Below are 15,000 nucleotides of genomic sequence, written 5' to 3' on the forward strand. Positions count from 1 at the left end.
ACTCTATTATGGATTTCTGACTACATTCTCCATAGGTCCCTCTTAGATCTTCTTTCTCCAATCTTGGATTAGGGAAGAAGGAGATATTCGCGACTACTGGCGGTTTCATTATGGGGCAGCTCATGATCTTCATATCGATCTATTATCCACCTCTGTATCTATTCTTTCTTAGCTAAACAGGTGGAAGATCTATCCAATTTGGTTATATTATATCATGGACTCGAAAAACGGATCTGAATTTGACTGAAATGCACGATCTTCACAGGTATCACTTTTCACGATACCTAAAAGGTGGAATAGCGATTTTCGAACCATTTCCTATAAGAGAATGGTTTCCATTACTTTGAGAAATGGATTCTTATATCAAACTATAGCTATTGCATTAAAGAAGAAAAGAAACTAATAGAAGTCGAAGACGCGGAATGATAGTGAATAGAGAGAAAGATTCTTCTGATTTTCTTGTTTCTATCTACTAGACGCCGTAGAGAATTGAGAATTTTCATGTCTTTCAATTCTCGTACTCGTAATTGGAAAGTTATGGAAGGAGACCCATCATTTTGCAATGAAAACAACATATAAAACTCTGGACAATTTCGAAATCAGGCCAAGCGTCTTAATACATATGCAAAAAAATTCATTATTGGCCCACCATTGATTAGAAGATTTAGCTTGTATGAATCGCTATTGGTTTGATACGAATAATGACAATCGTTTCAGTATGTTAAGGATACAGATGTATCCACAATTCATTTAGAGTTACTTAATAGTCTATTTCTTATACCATATCTCTATCCCGTGAAATTCTCGAGCCAAAAGATGGATGCATATGCTGTGTTTCATTTTGCTAAATGATATCAATTAAATGGTGTATCAATTCCATAAATTGCATATAGCAATAAATAAATCAGCAAAATTCTTTCTAATATTTTAGATAGAAGAAACATTTCTTCTATCTAAAATATTAGAAAGAATGTACCCTTCTATCCAAATCCAATTTGCATCGATAAAATAAATCCAAATTCCAGTAGTAGATGAATAATTGCAAATTTGTGTGTGTACGAGATTAGAATAACTTCAAAATAACTGACATAATTTTGTATTTTTCCTGATCAGAAAAATACATGAAAAAGAAAGGAGGTAGAAAAATTTTGGGATTTATGGTTAAAGAAGAAAAAGAAGAAAACAGGGGTTCTGTTGAATTTCAAGTATTCAGTTTCACCAATAAGATACGGAGACTTGCTTCACATTTGGAATTACACAAAAAAGATTTTTCATCGGAAAGAGGTCTACGAAGACTTTTGGGAAAACGTCGACGTTTGCTGGCTTATTTGGCAAAGAAAAATAGAGTACGTTATAAGAAATTAATCGGTCAGTTGAATATTCGGGAGCAGTAATTTAATCGTTCAAATTTTTTTCTTGTTTTATTATTTTTTTAGTAGTCTTATAGTAGTCTTAGATTTTTCATTTTGATGAGCCTCGCTTTGAGGAATTCATGGAATAATCCATTTTCATGGAATAATGAATTAAGGAAGAAAGGATATGAGTCTACCGCTTACAAGAAAAGATCTCATGATAGTCAATATGGGCCCTCAACACCCATCAATGCATGGTGTTCTTCGACTGATCGTTACTCTCGATGGTGAGGATGTTATTGATTGTGAACCCATATTAGGCTATTTACACAGAGGAATGGAAAAAATCGCGGAAAACCGAACTATTATACAATACTTACCTTATGTAACAAGGATATAGAGAGATTGTAGAAAGGGATAGGATAGTTATTTTTGCAAGAGACTTGTTGTAAATTCCTTAACTTAAGAAAGAAAAAAGAATAAAAACACAGATACATAACATAAAAAAAAGAATAAATAAGACGAGATTCGACCTCCCCCTACATATTTAATTTCTTCTCCTATACAAAAACTAGCAAGACCCACTCCATTGGTAATTCCATCAATAACACCCTTATCAAAAAACTCCGTTAGTTCGGTTAACCCTCTTATACCGAGGGTAAAGACCCTAGTATAGAAAATATCTATATAACCACGATTATATGACCAACTGTATATATTTTTTTTTACTTGATCTAAAAATTCTTTTTTAGGATTTCCTTTGTAAAAAGAGTTTATTAAATCCAAATTCTGAAAAAAAGAATAAGCGGATCCATAGAAGATATATGCTATGAATAAACCAAAGATAGCTAGACTTACAGAAGAAATTGCATTAGTAATAAATTCATATGAATTTACAAAAGAATTAGAACTTTCCTGGGTAAAGTTTATTGAGGGAGTTAACCACTTTGATAATATGGTTAACTCTGCTATTCCATTATCAATTCCTCCATTATCAAAAGAGATTCCTATGAATCCAATGAACAAAGTGAAAAGTAGTAATATAAGAAGAGGAAATAACATAGTATTTCCCGTTTCATGCGGATAGGCAAAAGTGTTTTTAGCCCCAAAAGACGTAGTAAAGGATCCTATCCTATTTCTTGTATTACCTTGAATTTTTGGTATATTTTGTGAAAAAAAAGAAACTCCACTCTTCGTTGTTGATAAAACGAAATCCCTATTCACTCCTTTGGGTATCCTTTTTCCCCATAAGGATATTGAATACAAGGAACTCTCTTTAGTGCTACTGTAATTTTGAAAATGAACACGCAAATACCCATCAAATGTAAGTAAATATATCCGAAACATATAAAAGGCAGTTAATCCTGCAGTAAAGGAGGCTATTATTCCAAAAAAGGGCGAATACAACCAACTATTACTAAGGATTTCATCTTTGGACCAGAAGCAAGCAAGAGGTGGAATACCACAAAGAGAAAGTGTACCCCATAAAAAAGTAGTTCTTGTGATTGGAATGTATTTTCTTAAACCGCCCATAAGAACCATATTTTGACTTTTATCTGGTGAATATCCAACAAGAGGTTCCATTGAATGAATAACGGATCCGGATCCCAAGAACAATAAAGCTTTTGAATAAGCATGAGTGATCAAATGGAATAAAGCAGCTTGATAAGAACCTATACCTAGAGCTAACATCATATAACCCAATTGAGACATTGTAGAATAGGCTAAGCTTCTTTTAATATCTCTCTGAGCAAGAGCTAAAGTAGCTCCTAAGAATAGTGTTATTGTACCTACTAAAGAAATAAAACTCATTATCAAAGGTAAAGATATGAAAAGAGGAAGAAGTCGAGCTAGAAGAAAAATTCCCGCAGCAACCATAGTTGCTGCGTGTATAAGAGCCGAAATAGGAGTGGGTCCTTCCATAGCATCGGGTAACCATACGTGAAGAGGGAATTGTGCGGATTTCGCAACTGCACCAAGGAATAATAAAAAAGCACACAAAGTAGTAAGTAAAGAGTTAATTCCATTATTAGGAATCCAGTTATTAGCTATTTTGAACAAATCCCTAAACTCTAAACTACCTGTTATCCAAAAAAAACCTAAAATTCCTAATAATAGACCAAAATCCCCTACACGATTAGTTACAAAAGCTTTTTGACAAGCACTCGCTGCGATTGGTCGTGTAAACCAAAACCCTATCAATAAATAAGAACACATTCCCACGAGTTCCCAAAAAAAATAAATTTGTATCAAATTGGAGCTAGTAACCAATCCCAACATGGAAGTATTGAAAAAACTTATATAAACAAAAAATCTCAAATATCCTTCATCGTGAGACATATAACCATCACTATAAATAAGAACCAGGATTCCTACAGTAGTAATTAGTATTAACATAATAGAAGTAAGTGGGTCAATCAAGTATCCAAATTCTAAAGAAAAATCATTATTGACGGTCCAAGACCATAGATATTGATAGATCGAACTTCCATTTATTTGTTGAATAGACAGTTGAACTGAGAATACCATAGCTATACTTAAGAGTAAAACACTAGGAAAAGCCCATATGCGACGAAGATTTTTTGTTGCTGTCGGAATAAGAAAAAGGCCAAATCCCATTGACATAATAACTGGAAGTGGGAGAAGAGGGATTACCCATGCATATTGATATGTATGTTCCATAAGAAAAGAAATTGCAATTTTTACTTGCAATTTTTACTTCAATTTTTCTATAAAATTGTTTCCGATTCACCAAACCAATTCTTATCTCTTTCTGAAAGAATAAATAAAAAGAATAAGAAAAAATACGGAAATTCTTAATTTTTCCAAAATTTATCTCATTGAAATAATCAAAAATTAAGAATGGGTTTAGTTGGTTAAATTCAAAAAGTTAATAAAATAACTTCGTTACCTAGTTATTTTATTACCTAAATAAAGATATTTATCAAAATAAAAAAAAGTGGAATCATTTTACTTTCTATTCATAATTCATTTTTATATTTCTTTAAAACAAAGATGAAACAGCTCTCTTGTTCCATAATTAACTGATTGAGTGAATTCCAATGAAAACCTATGTTTATAAGAAATTATCGAATAGTCCTTACTTCATATAGAAGTAAAATCCTAATGACTATAAATTACCTAAGTTTTAGAATGTCTTGTTTAAGAGACTCAGTATTTTTTGTTTTGATTGGAATTCCTTTCCTTTATGGAATACCATTCTGAACTTAATTAACTATTTGAATTTTCCCTTCTTTTTATCCCCCTGTCTTATCTTATGGGGGATAGGCTTCCATACCATATATCTATATATGGAGTATACTTGATATATAAATAGATATAAATAGATTTAAATGGGAAACCCTTCTATATATTCTATATTATTAAAAAAAGTATAAAATATATACAGAAAAAATGTTAAAAAATTCTTGTCTTATCCGCATTAGACAAAATGAAGTAAAAAATAATTCAAAATTTCAGTATTTTTCAGTATCTAAGTATAAATACTAATAAAAAGAAGAAAGAAGGATTGATTTGCAGCAATAGATGTCTTTCACATACAACTAAAAAAAAGTAATTTCCTTTTTGAATGGCAGTTCCAAAAAAGCGTACTTCAATGTCAAAAAAGCGTATTCGTAAAAATATTTGGAAGAAAAAGACTTATTTTTCCATAGTACAATCTTATTCTTTAGTAAAATCAAGATCATTTTCCAGCGGTAATGAGCATCCAAAACCAAAGGGTTTTTCTGGGCAACAAACAAATAATAAGATTTTGGAATAATATGAATTGACTTATCAAAAAAGAATTCCAATTATTTAATAATTTTGATTCTTCTTTGAATGTACTTTTATGTGTCGAATTACTCGGTACAATATTCTTAGAACAAACCCCTCTTATATATACAAGAAAAAAAAGTTTTGTTTGGTATACTGTGTGCTAAGTATTCTTTTCCTATCAATGAACTTTTCATAATTTTCATAATAGAATCCTCATATTTTATTATGAAAATTATGAAAAGTGGAGTATTCTTACAATAGGACTTACAACTTCCACCTATCTTCTCCAAAATCATAAGGTTAGTAAATCTTATTAATAAGAGCATAAAGACTTTCATTCTAGAAATTTTTTAAAAATCCAAAAAGCCTTTTCTATTTATCCATTTTAATTTCATCATTAAATAGAAACCCTTTTGGATTTTTTTCATTGTATTGAAAGAATTTTCAAAATTTAAACGAGAAATTCATTAGAAAAAATTAGTTCTATAATTGCAAGTTAGAAAAAAGAAGTTCAAACTCTTTCAAGCAGTGTTTCTATTGGGCAAAGCAAGAGTTTATTGTAAAAAAAAATGGAAACGATACTACCAAACGAAGTCTATTTTAATGAAAACTCTAATGTTCCTAAATTTTATGGACTTTCCCAATATCGACGATTCTCGAGATAATAGCTATTATTCTTTTAAGTTACCTATTATTTGAAGTTAGCCGCCATGGTGAAATTGGTAGACACGCTGCTCTTAGGAAGCAGTGCTCAAGCATCTCGGTTCGAATCCGAGTGGCGGCATTCTTGAAAAAGAATACAATAGATTAGAAATCAATTCGAAATTTACAATTTTGTAATGGGACCTTCCCCTTATGCTATTTGCAACTTTAGAACATATACTAACTCATATCTCTTTCTCAACGATTTCAATTGTGATTACGATTCATTTGATAACCTTATTAGTTCGTGAACTTGGGGGATTACGTGATTCGTCAGAAAAAGGAATGATAGTTACTTTTTTCTCTATAACAGGATTCTTAGTTTCTCGTTGGGCTTCTTCGGGACATTTTCCATTAAGTAATTTATATGAGTCATTGATCTTCCTTTCATGGGCTCTGTATATTCTTCATACCATTCCTAAAATACAGAACTCTAAAAATGATTTAAGCACAATAACTACGCCAAGTACTATTTTAACGCAAGGCTTTGCCACGTCGGGTCTTTTAACTGAAATGCATCAATCCACGATACTAGTACCTGCTCTACAATCTCAGTGGTTAATGATGCATGTCAGTATGATGTTATTAAGCTATGCAACTCTTTTGTGCGGATCCTTATTATCTGCCGCTATTCTAATCATTAGATTTCGAAATAATTTCCATTTCTTTTCTAAAAAGAAAAAAAATGTTTTAAATAAAACATTTTTCTTTAGTGATATTGAATATTTTTATGCAAAAAGAAGTGCTTTAAAAAGCACCTCTGTCCCTTCATTTCCAAATTATTACAAATATCAATTAACGGAGCGTTTGGATTCTTGGAGTTATCGTGTCATTAGCCTAGGATTTACCCTTTTAACCATAGGTATTCTTTGTGGAGCAGTATGGGCTAATGAGGCCTGGGGATCCTATTGGAATTGGGATCCTAAGGAAACTTGGGCATTTATTACTTGGACCATATTCGCAATTTATTTACATAGTAGAACAAATCAAAATTGGAAGGGTACGAATTCTGCACTTATAGCTTCGATAGGATTTCTTATAATTTGGATTTGTTATTTTGGTATCAATCTATTAGGAATAGGTTTACATAGTTATGGTTCGTTTACATTAACACCTAAATGATTACATAAAATAAAACGTTCATTTCATGAACGTTTTTACTTTTATGTTTTATTTGAGAACCCCTTGAACGCCTTCTCAAAGGGTTCTCAAAAATTCGAGATAGATCTAATTATACTTTTTTACTTATTTCTGCATTAATAGAGCAGACTAGTAAAAAAAACAAACCTATTTAGGATAATAATTGGATAAGAGAGCCTCTACCCTGTCAACGGATAGGGAGAGAACAAAATCTGGATAAATACCAATTCCTATTACTGGTAAAAAGATACAGATTAAAATAAAGAGTTCTCGTGGTCCAGAATCCACAAAATTTGCGTTTGGAACATTAAATAGCTTGTATCCATAGAACATCTGGCGTAACATAGATAATAAATAAATAGGAGTTAATATCATTCCAATTGCCATTACAAAAGTAATTAGTGTTTTTGGCATTAACAGAAATTTTGGACTAGTAATTAGTCCAAAAAATACTACTAATTCTGCGACAAAACCACTCATTCCTGGTAAGGCAAGAGAAGCCATTGAAAAGCTACTAAACATGGTAAAAATTTTAGGCATTGGGATAGATATTCCCCCCAGTTCTTCGAGATAAACAAGACGCATTCTATCAGAAGCGGTTCCTGCCAAGAAAAAAAGTGTAGCACCAATAAATCCATGGGATAATATTTGTAAAATAGCTCCATTGAGTCCAATGTTGGTTATGGAACCAATTCCTATAATTATGAAACCCATGTGAGATACAGAGGAATAAGCTATTCTTTTTTTGAAATTTCGTTGACCAAGAGAAGTTGAAGCTGCATAGATTATTTGGATCGCTCCTATTATTACTAACCAGGGCGAAAATAGATAATGAGCATGAGGTAACAATTCCATGTTGATCCGAATCAATCCATATGCTCCCATCTTTAATAATATTCCCGCTAAAAGCATACATGTACTATAATGTGCTTCCCCATGGGTATCTGGTAACCACGTATGTAGGGGTATAATCGGCAATTTGACAGCATAAGCAATAAGGAAGCCAAAATATAAAAGTATTTCCAAGGTTGCAGGGTATGATTGATTAATTAATCTTTCCAAATCTAATCCTGGTTCGTTGGAACCATATAAGCCCATACCCAGAACTCCGATTAAGAAAAAAATGGAACCGCCTGCAGTATACAAAATAAACTTTGTAGCTGAATATAGACGCCTCTTTCCCCCCCACATGGATAAAAGTAAGTAAACAGGAATTAATTCTAACTCCCACATGATAAAAAAAAGTAAAAGGTCTCGCGAAGAAAATAATCCTATTTGACCACTATACATTGCGAGCATCAGGAAATAGAATAATCGCGAATTCCGTGTAATTGGCCAAGCTGCTAAAGTAGCTAAAGTAGTGATAAATCCTGTCAATAAAATAGATCCTAATGAAAGTCCATCGATTCCCAATCTCCAGTGGAAATCGAAGACATCTATCCATTTATAATCCTCCTTTAATTGGATTAAGGGATCCTCCAGTTGGAAATGATAACAGAACGCATAAGTCATTAGAAGGAATTCTAATAAACAAATAGATATAGTATACCACCTAACGATTTTGTTTCCCTTATGAGGTAAAAAGAAAATTAATGAACCTGCAAATATCGGCAAAACAACAAGTATTGTTAACCAAGGAAAATAACTCATGATAAAGTGATAAAGACAAGATACGTTTTGACCAGAAAAGCCCGTGCTCGATTATTTCGAGCACAGGCTTCTTCGGTAAAGAGGAATCAGACGATTCGAGTGAAGTTTTTTGTAACGTATCAATAAGATAGAGCCATGCTACGTGTTGTTTCAGGCCCTAAATAAACGCGGACACTTAAAAAATCTGTCGGGCAGGCAGATTCACATCTCTTACAACCCACACAATCTTCGGTTCTCGGCGCGGAAGCAATTTGCTTGGCTTTACATCCATCCCAGGGTATCATTTCTAATACATCTGTTGGACAAGCTCGTACACATTGAGTGCATCCTATACATGTATCGTAAATTTTTACGGAATGTGACATTGGATCTATAAATTTTTCTTTTCAACATAAAATTTTTCGATCTGGTAAAAATGAAATTAGTACTATATGAGTCATATGTATTGTAGACACCAGACGAAGCAATGGTTTATCCAAACTTCAAAAATAAAAATCTATTTTTGAATCTGTTTGTGAGAAAGCGTGAAAAGAGCCAAGAGACTTTAATTTTGGATTTCAACAATAAGAAATAAGAAAGAATTTTACGAATTGTACAGACGAATTCGAATTAGCCAATAAATTGGCTATCGTCTTTTCAATATAAATTATTGCAATATTCAAATTGCAATATCAATGAATTACAAATACAAAAATTCATTTAAGTGAAAAAGAATACTATGCAATAACCTACTAAAAAAAATGGATATTCTCAAATAATACTAAGAAAATAGTATTGATTTCTATTTATTTTAATATGTGCGCCTTTGTTTAGAGGATTCTATGTCTAATTATTCAAAAGTCTAATTATTCAATAAATTAGATTGATTGATACGAGTGGATTTCCTATTACGATGGATGGAAGAAAGAATGGATAGTCCAATAGCGGCTTCAGCAGCCGCAAGGGCTATAACAAAAATTGCGAAAATATCTCCTTTTAATTGGCGACTATCAAATAGATCAGAAAATGTTACGAGATTTAGATTAATTGAATTCAGTATAAGTTCAAGACATATTAGAGCTCTAACCATGTTTCGGCTTGTGATCAATCCATAGATACCAATCGAAAATAAATAGACACTCAAAAAAAGTACATGCTCAAACATCATTAACTAACTCCTTAGCAATCTCGATTCATTTCAATATGAGGGCAAGAATTGAACCGATTCAATTAATTACAATAGAACAATTACACAACAAAAGAGAAAATAAAGGAGGTATTTGTTGGCAGTAGATGGGTTTTACTAAATCAAAATTGTGATTCTTTAGTTATTTATTTTAGATTTGCAATTCTTATAATTTGTACTTTTTCTAAGTTTTCTTATTGCCGAGCCATAGTAATTGCACCTATTAAAGAAACTAGAAGAATTATGGAAATGAGTTCAAACGGAAGATAAAAATCGGTTGCTAAATGAATTCCAATTTGTTGAACATTATTTATGAGACCCTGTTCTACTATTTGGTTTGATCTTGTAGTCCAAAGAATTCCATACCATGACGTATCTGGGATAGTAGTCATTAGTGAAAAAACAATAGTTATACAAACGAGTGAAGTGAACCCATCTCCAATAGTCCAATAATTCTTATCTTTAGACCATTCTGAGCCATTTACGAACATTACAGCGAATATGATCAAGACATTTATGGCTCCCACATAAATAAGAAGTTGTGCGACAGCTACAAAGTAGGAATTTAATAAAAAATAGAATAAGGATATACAAACAAGAACTAATCCCAGCGAAAAGGCAGAATAAATGGGGTTGGTAAGTAATACTACTCCTAGACCCCCTAGTAGAAGAATAAATCCCCCAAATAGCATAAGAATCTCATGTATTGGTCCAGGTAAATCCATTATGGATAAAAAGAAATTAATAGTATAAAATTTTTCATGAACTGACTAAAACTAAAGGATTCAAGGAAGGAAAAAGGGATTAGGGTATTTTTTTGTGTATAAACTGTATAGTTAGAAATTATATTATATCACGAAAATCTAGTCTGATTTAAAATAAGAAATAATTTCAAATAAGCAGTAGTTATTCGTTTTTCTTTATAGTTTAATAAAGAATTAGTAGATTTTTATAACAAAAAGACAAAATCAAAGTTTAGTAATCAGTAATCGTTCTTGAATTCGAAGATTTTTCTTCGTTTATTTTACTTTCAGACGAATTCCTAATTGTTTGAATTGTGTAATCTCCCATTATGGAGATTGGTAACCGACTTAAAGCAATTTGATTGTAATTCAATTCATGACGATCATAGGTAGAAAGTTCATATTCTTCAGTCATTGATAAACAGCTTGTTGGACAGTACTCAACACAATTGCCACAAAATATACAAACTCCGAAATCAATACTATAATTAAGCAATTGTTTTCTTTTAATATCCTTTTCAAATCTCCAATCCACAACGGGTAGATCTATCGGACATACGCGAACACATACTTCACAAGCAATACATTTATCAAATTCAAAGTGGATTCGCCCTCGGAAACGCTCTGGTGTAATTGATTTTTCATAAGGGTAGTGAATCGTTATAGGTAAACGATTTGTGTGGGATAAGGTAGTTATGAAACTTTGACCTATGTACCTTGTAGCACGTATTGTTTGTTGACCATAACTCATGAACCCAGTTACCATAGGGAACATATTCATTCTAAATATCTATGAAAAAGATATGTTTCTTTCTCTTGTTTGAGAGAGCTTTTGTGTTGAAAATATTCTTACTATTATTGTATTATCTTATTTATAGTGAAACAAGTTGAGAAGAGGTTGTTAATAAGAGATTGCCCAGGGAAATAGGTAAAAGAAATTTCCATCCAAGATTTAATAACTGATCCATTCTCATCCTCGGTAAAGTCCATCTTATTGTGATAGAAATGAAGAGAAATAAATAAGCTTTAGTTAATGTAATAAATATACCCATTGTCATTTCCAAAATTCCAACTGCTTTATTCATTTGGAAAAAATCAAAAAAGGATATATAGGGAATAGATAAATTCCACCCGCCCAAGTAGAGAACTGTTACAAATAAAGAAGAAACTAATAAATTTAGGTAAGAAACAAGATAAAATAAACCATATTTGATACCGGAATATTCAGTTTGGTAACCTGCTACTAATTCTTCCTCCGCTTCTGGTAAATCAAAGGGTAATCTTTCACATTCTGCCAAAGAAGAAATTAAAAAAACCAGAAAACCTATAGGCTGACGCCAAATATTCCATCCAAAAAAACCATATTTTGACTGTGCTTCAACTATATCAACTGTACTTGAACTGTTAGATAATCATAGTCGATGATAACATCACAGTTCCCACCGCTATTTCAAAACCGTACATGAAACCTTAGCTTCATACGGCTTCTCTATGATCAGAAAAAGGAAAGGACTGTTTTGTTCCTAGCCCCTGGGGCGTAGATAGAATTAGGTAAAATAAAATAGATTTGAAAGTCCTAAATTAGACCAAAGGAATTCCGTCTGCTAGAATAAGAAAAAGCGCTTCCGAATTGATCTCATCCTTTATAATATAATGCAAATTTTTCTTTGTTCAGTAATAACTTAATCTTGGAATAAAACACTTGTTACTTGTTATAGGAATTCAATTAATAAATGGAAAGAGTTGGGTATTAGTTCATGAGCAATTCTGCATGAATATGGATAGAGGAAGGAAATAATGAAAATTTTTTCTAGTGCACTCCATATCTTTTTTACTATTCTTCTTTCCCCAGGGAGGGGGTATTTAAAAAGAAAAAATGGATAAAGGGTTAATTCGTTCTTGATAGCCATTTCCTTAACAAGTGAATGGGAACATACTCTGGATCGGAATCCGAAGAAAGTACTACTTGATAATTTCTACAAATTGCAAGTCCTTATTATGATTCCTTTTATGGGGAAAAATCTCTAATGTTTTAGATTTTCCATTACTAATCCTTTATGTACTTTAGTGTTCCTAACCCTTCACTAACTTTTGGTGGATTCTTCTTATGGATTATTAAGTTATAGTAATAACTAGGAGTATTCTAGTAATGGAATTCCATATCGTGAATCCTTTATTCTTGGCCGCTTCAAGATATGATGACTAATTAAAAAATATCAACCTTGGGATAAAGAGTTTACACTGCTTATGTTTACTTCCACTTTTTTCTTGTACGTAGGAAATGAGATTTTTTCTTTTTACTACAAATTTTTAAGCTGTTTTGTTTCACTCATATAGCTATCTAGTTTAACTTACCAACCCAAATACTAAATAAGAAAAGGAATATAAATAGTTAATGGATTTTATAGGAAAAAGATCCTATTTTAACGAATCACACGTAGAGATATTGCTAGCACACAAAAAGTTAATGGTATTTCATAACTAATGGATTGAGCAGCAGCTCGTAGACCGCCTGAAAAAGAATATTTATTATTTGAGCTATATCCTGCCATAAGAAGACCAATAGGAGCTATACTTGAAATGGCAATCCATAAAAAAACACCAATACTAAGATCGGCTAAAACAAAATGATATCCCAAAGGGATAACTAAAAAACTTAATAAAACTGATATGACTGCTATAGAGGGTCCAATGCTAAATAAAGAAATATCTCCTCGGGATGGCAGAATATCTTCTTTAAAAAGTAGCTTAGTCCCATCTGCTATAGCTTGAAGCAGGCCCAGGGGGCCAGCATATTCAGGACCAATACGTTGTTGTATCGACGCGGATATTTCTCTTTCTAACCACACAATTACGAGTACCTCTATTGTTATTCCCAAAAGGAGGGTCAAAATGGGTAGAATCGATATCAGTCCATAGACTTCTTTTAATAATTCCGATTTCGAAAAAGAATTGATAGTTTCTACCTCTACCCTATCTATTATCATTTCAACGATCAACTTCCCCCATAATGATATCTATACTACCTAATATCGTCATGATATCAGCCAATTTCATTTTTTTAACTAGCTGAGGAAGAATTTGCAAATTAATAAAACCGGGTGGACGTATTTTCCATCTCCAGGGGAAAAGGCTATCATCTCCTACTAGATAAATCCCTAATTCACCTTTTGGGGCTTCTACTCTTACATAAAGCTCTTGCCTTGACAATTCAAAATTGGGTGAAGGTTTTTTACCAAGAAATTTATACTCAAAATCATTCCATTCAGAATTCTTTTCTTTCTTAAAGCGTCGGACTTCTAAATTCTCATAAGGTCCTCCAGGAATTTTTTCTACAGCTTGTTGAATTATTTTGATGGATTCCCTCATTTCACCAACTCGTACTAAATAGCGAGCTAACGAATCCCCTTCTTTTTGCCATTGGACTTTCCAATCAAATTGGTTGTAAGACTCATAAGGATCTACTTTACGAAGATCCCATTGTATTCCAGAAGCTCGTAACATCGGTCCCGATAAGCCCCAATTTACTGCTTCTTCTCCGCTAATAAAACCTACTCCTTCAACTCGCTCTAAAAAAATTGGATTCTGTGTAATAAGTTGTTGATATTCAACAACTCCGCGTAAAAAATAATCACAGAAATCTAAACATTTATCAATCCATCCATAAGGTAGATCGGCAGCTACTCCTCCGATGCGGAAGTAATTGTGCATCATTCGCATACCTGTAGCAGCTTCAAATAGATCATATATTAATTCTCTCTCTCTAAAAATATAGAAAAAAGGAGTCTGTGCGCCGAGATCTGCCATAAAAGGTCCAAGCCATAGCAAGTGAGAAGCTATACGGCTTAATTCTAACATAATTACCCTAATATAGCTGGCTCTTTGTGGTATTTGAATATTCTCCAAGAATTCTGGTGCATTTACCGTTATTGCTTCTGTAAACATAGTAGCTAAATAATCCCACCTTGTTACATAAGGTAAGTATTGTATAATAGTTCGGTTTTCCGCGATTTTTTCCATTCCTCTGTGTAAATAGCCTAATATGGGTTCACAATCAATAACATCCTCACCATCGAGAGTAACGATCAGTCGAAGAACACCATGCATTGATGGGTGTTGAGGGCCCATATTGACTATCATGAGATCTTTTCTTGTAAGCGGTAGACTCATATCCTTTCTTCCTTAATTCATTATTCCATGAAAATGGATTATTCCATGAATTCCTCAAAGCGAGGCTCATCAAAATGAAAAATCTAAGACTACTATAAGACTACTAAAAAAATAATAAAACAAGAAAAAAATTTGAACGATTAAATTACTGCTCCCGAATATTCAACTGACCGATTAATTTCTTATAACGTACTCTATTTTTCTTTGCCAAATAAGCCAGCAAACGTCGACGTTTTCCCAAAAGTCTTCGTAGACCTCTTTCCGATGAAAAATCTTTTTTGTGTAATTCCAAATGTGAAGC

At 32.5% G+C, this 15,000-nt stretch overlaps 1 non-coding gene across 1 annotated transcript; it reads left to right on the forward strand.

Annotated features, from left to right (window-relative positions):
- The first annotated feature begins 5,833 nt into the window (after nucleotides 1–5,833).
- TRNAL-UAG (transfer RNA leucine (anticodon UAG)) lies at nucleotides 5,834–5,913 on the forward strand. Its single transcript has one exon. It is a non-coding gene; the product is annotated as a tRNA-Leu (tRNA).
- Nucleotides 5,914–15,000: the final 9,087 nt, after the last annotated feature.

This window comes from Triticum urartu, unplaced genomic scaffold, assembly GCF_056163025.1.
Source record: "Triticum urartu cultivar PI428250 unplaced genomic scaffold, HENAU_Tu73 scaffold2, whole genome shotgun sequence".
In the NCBI taxonomy this organism is placed as follows: domain Eukaryota; kingdom Viridiplantae; phylum Streptophyta; class Magnoliopsida; order Poales; family Poaceae; genus Triticum; species Triticum urartu.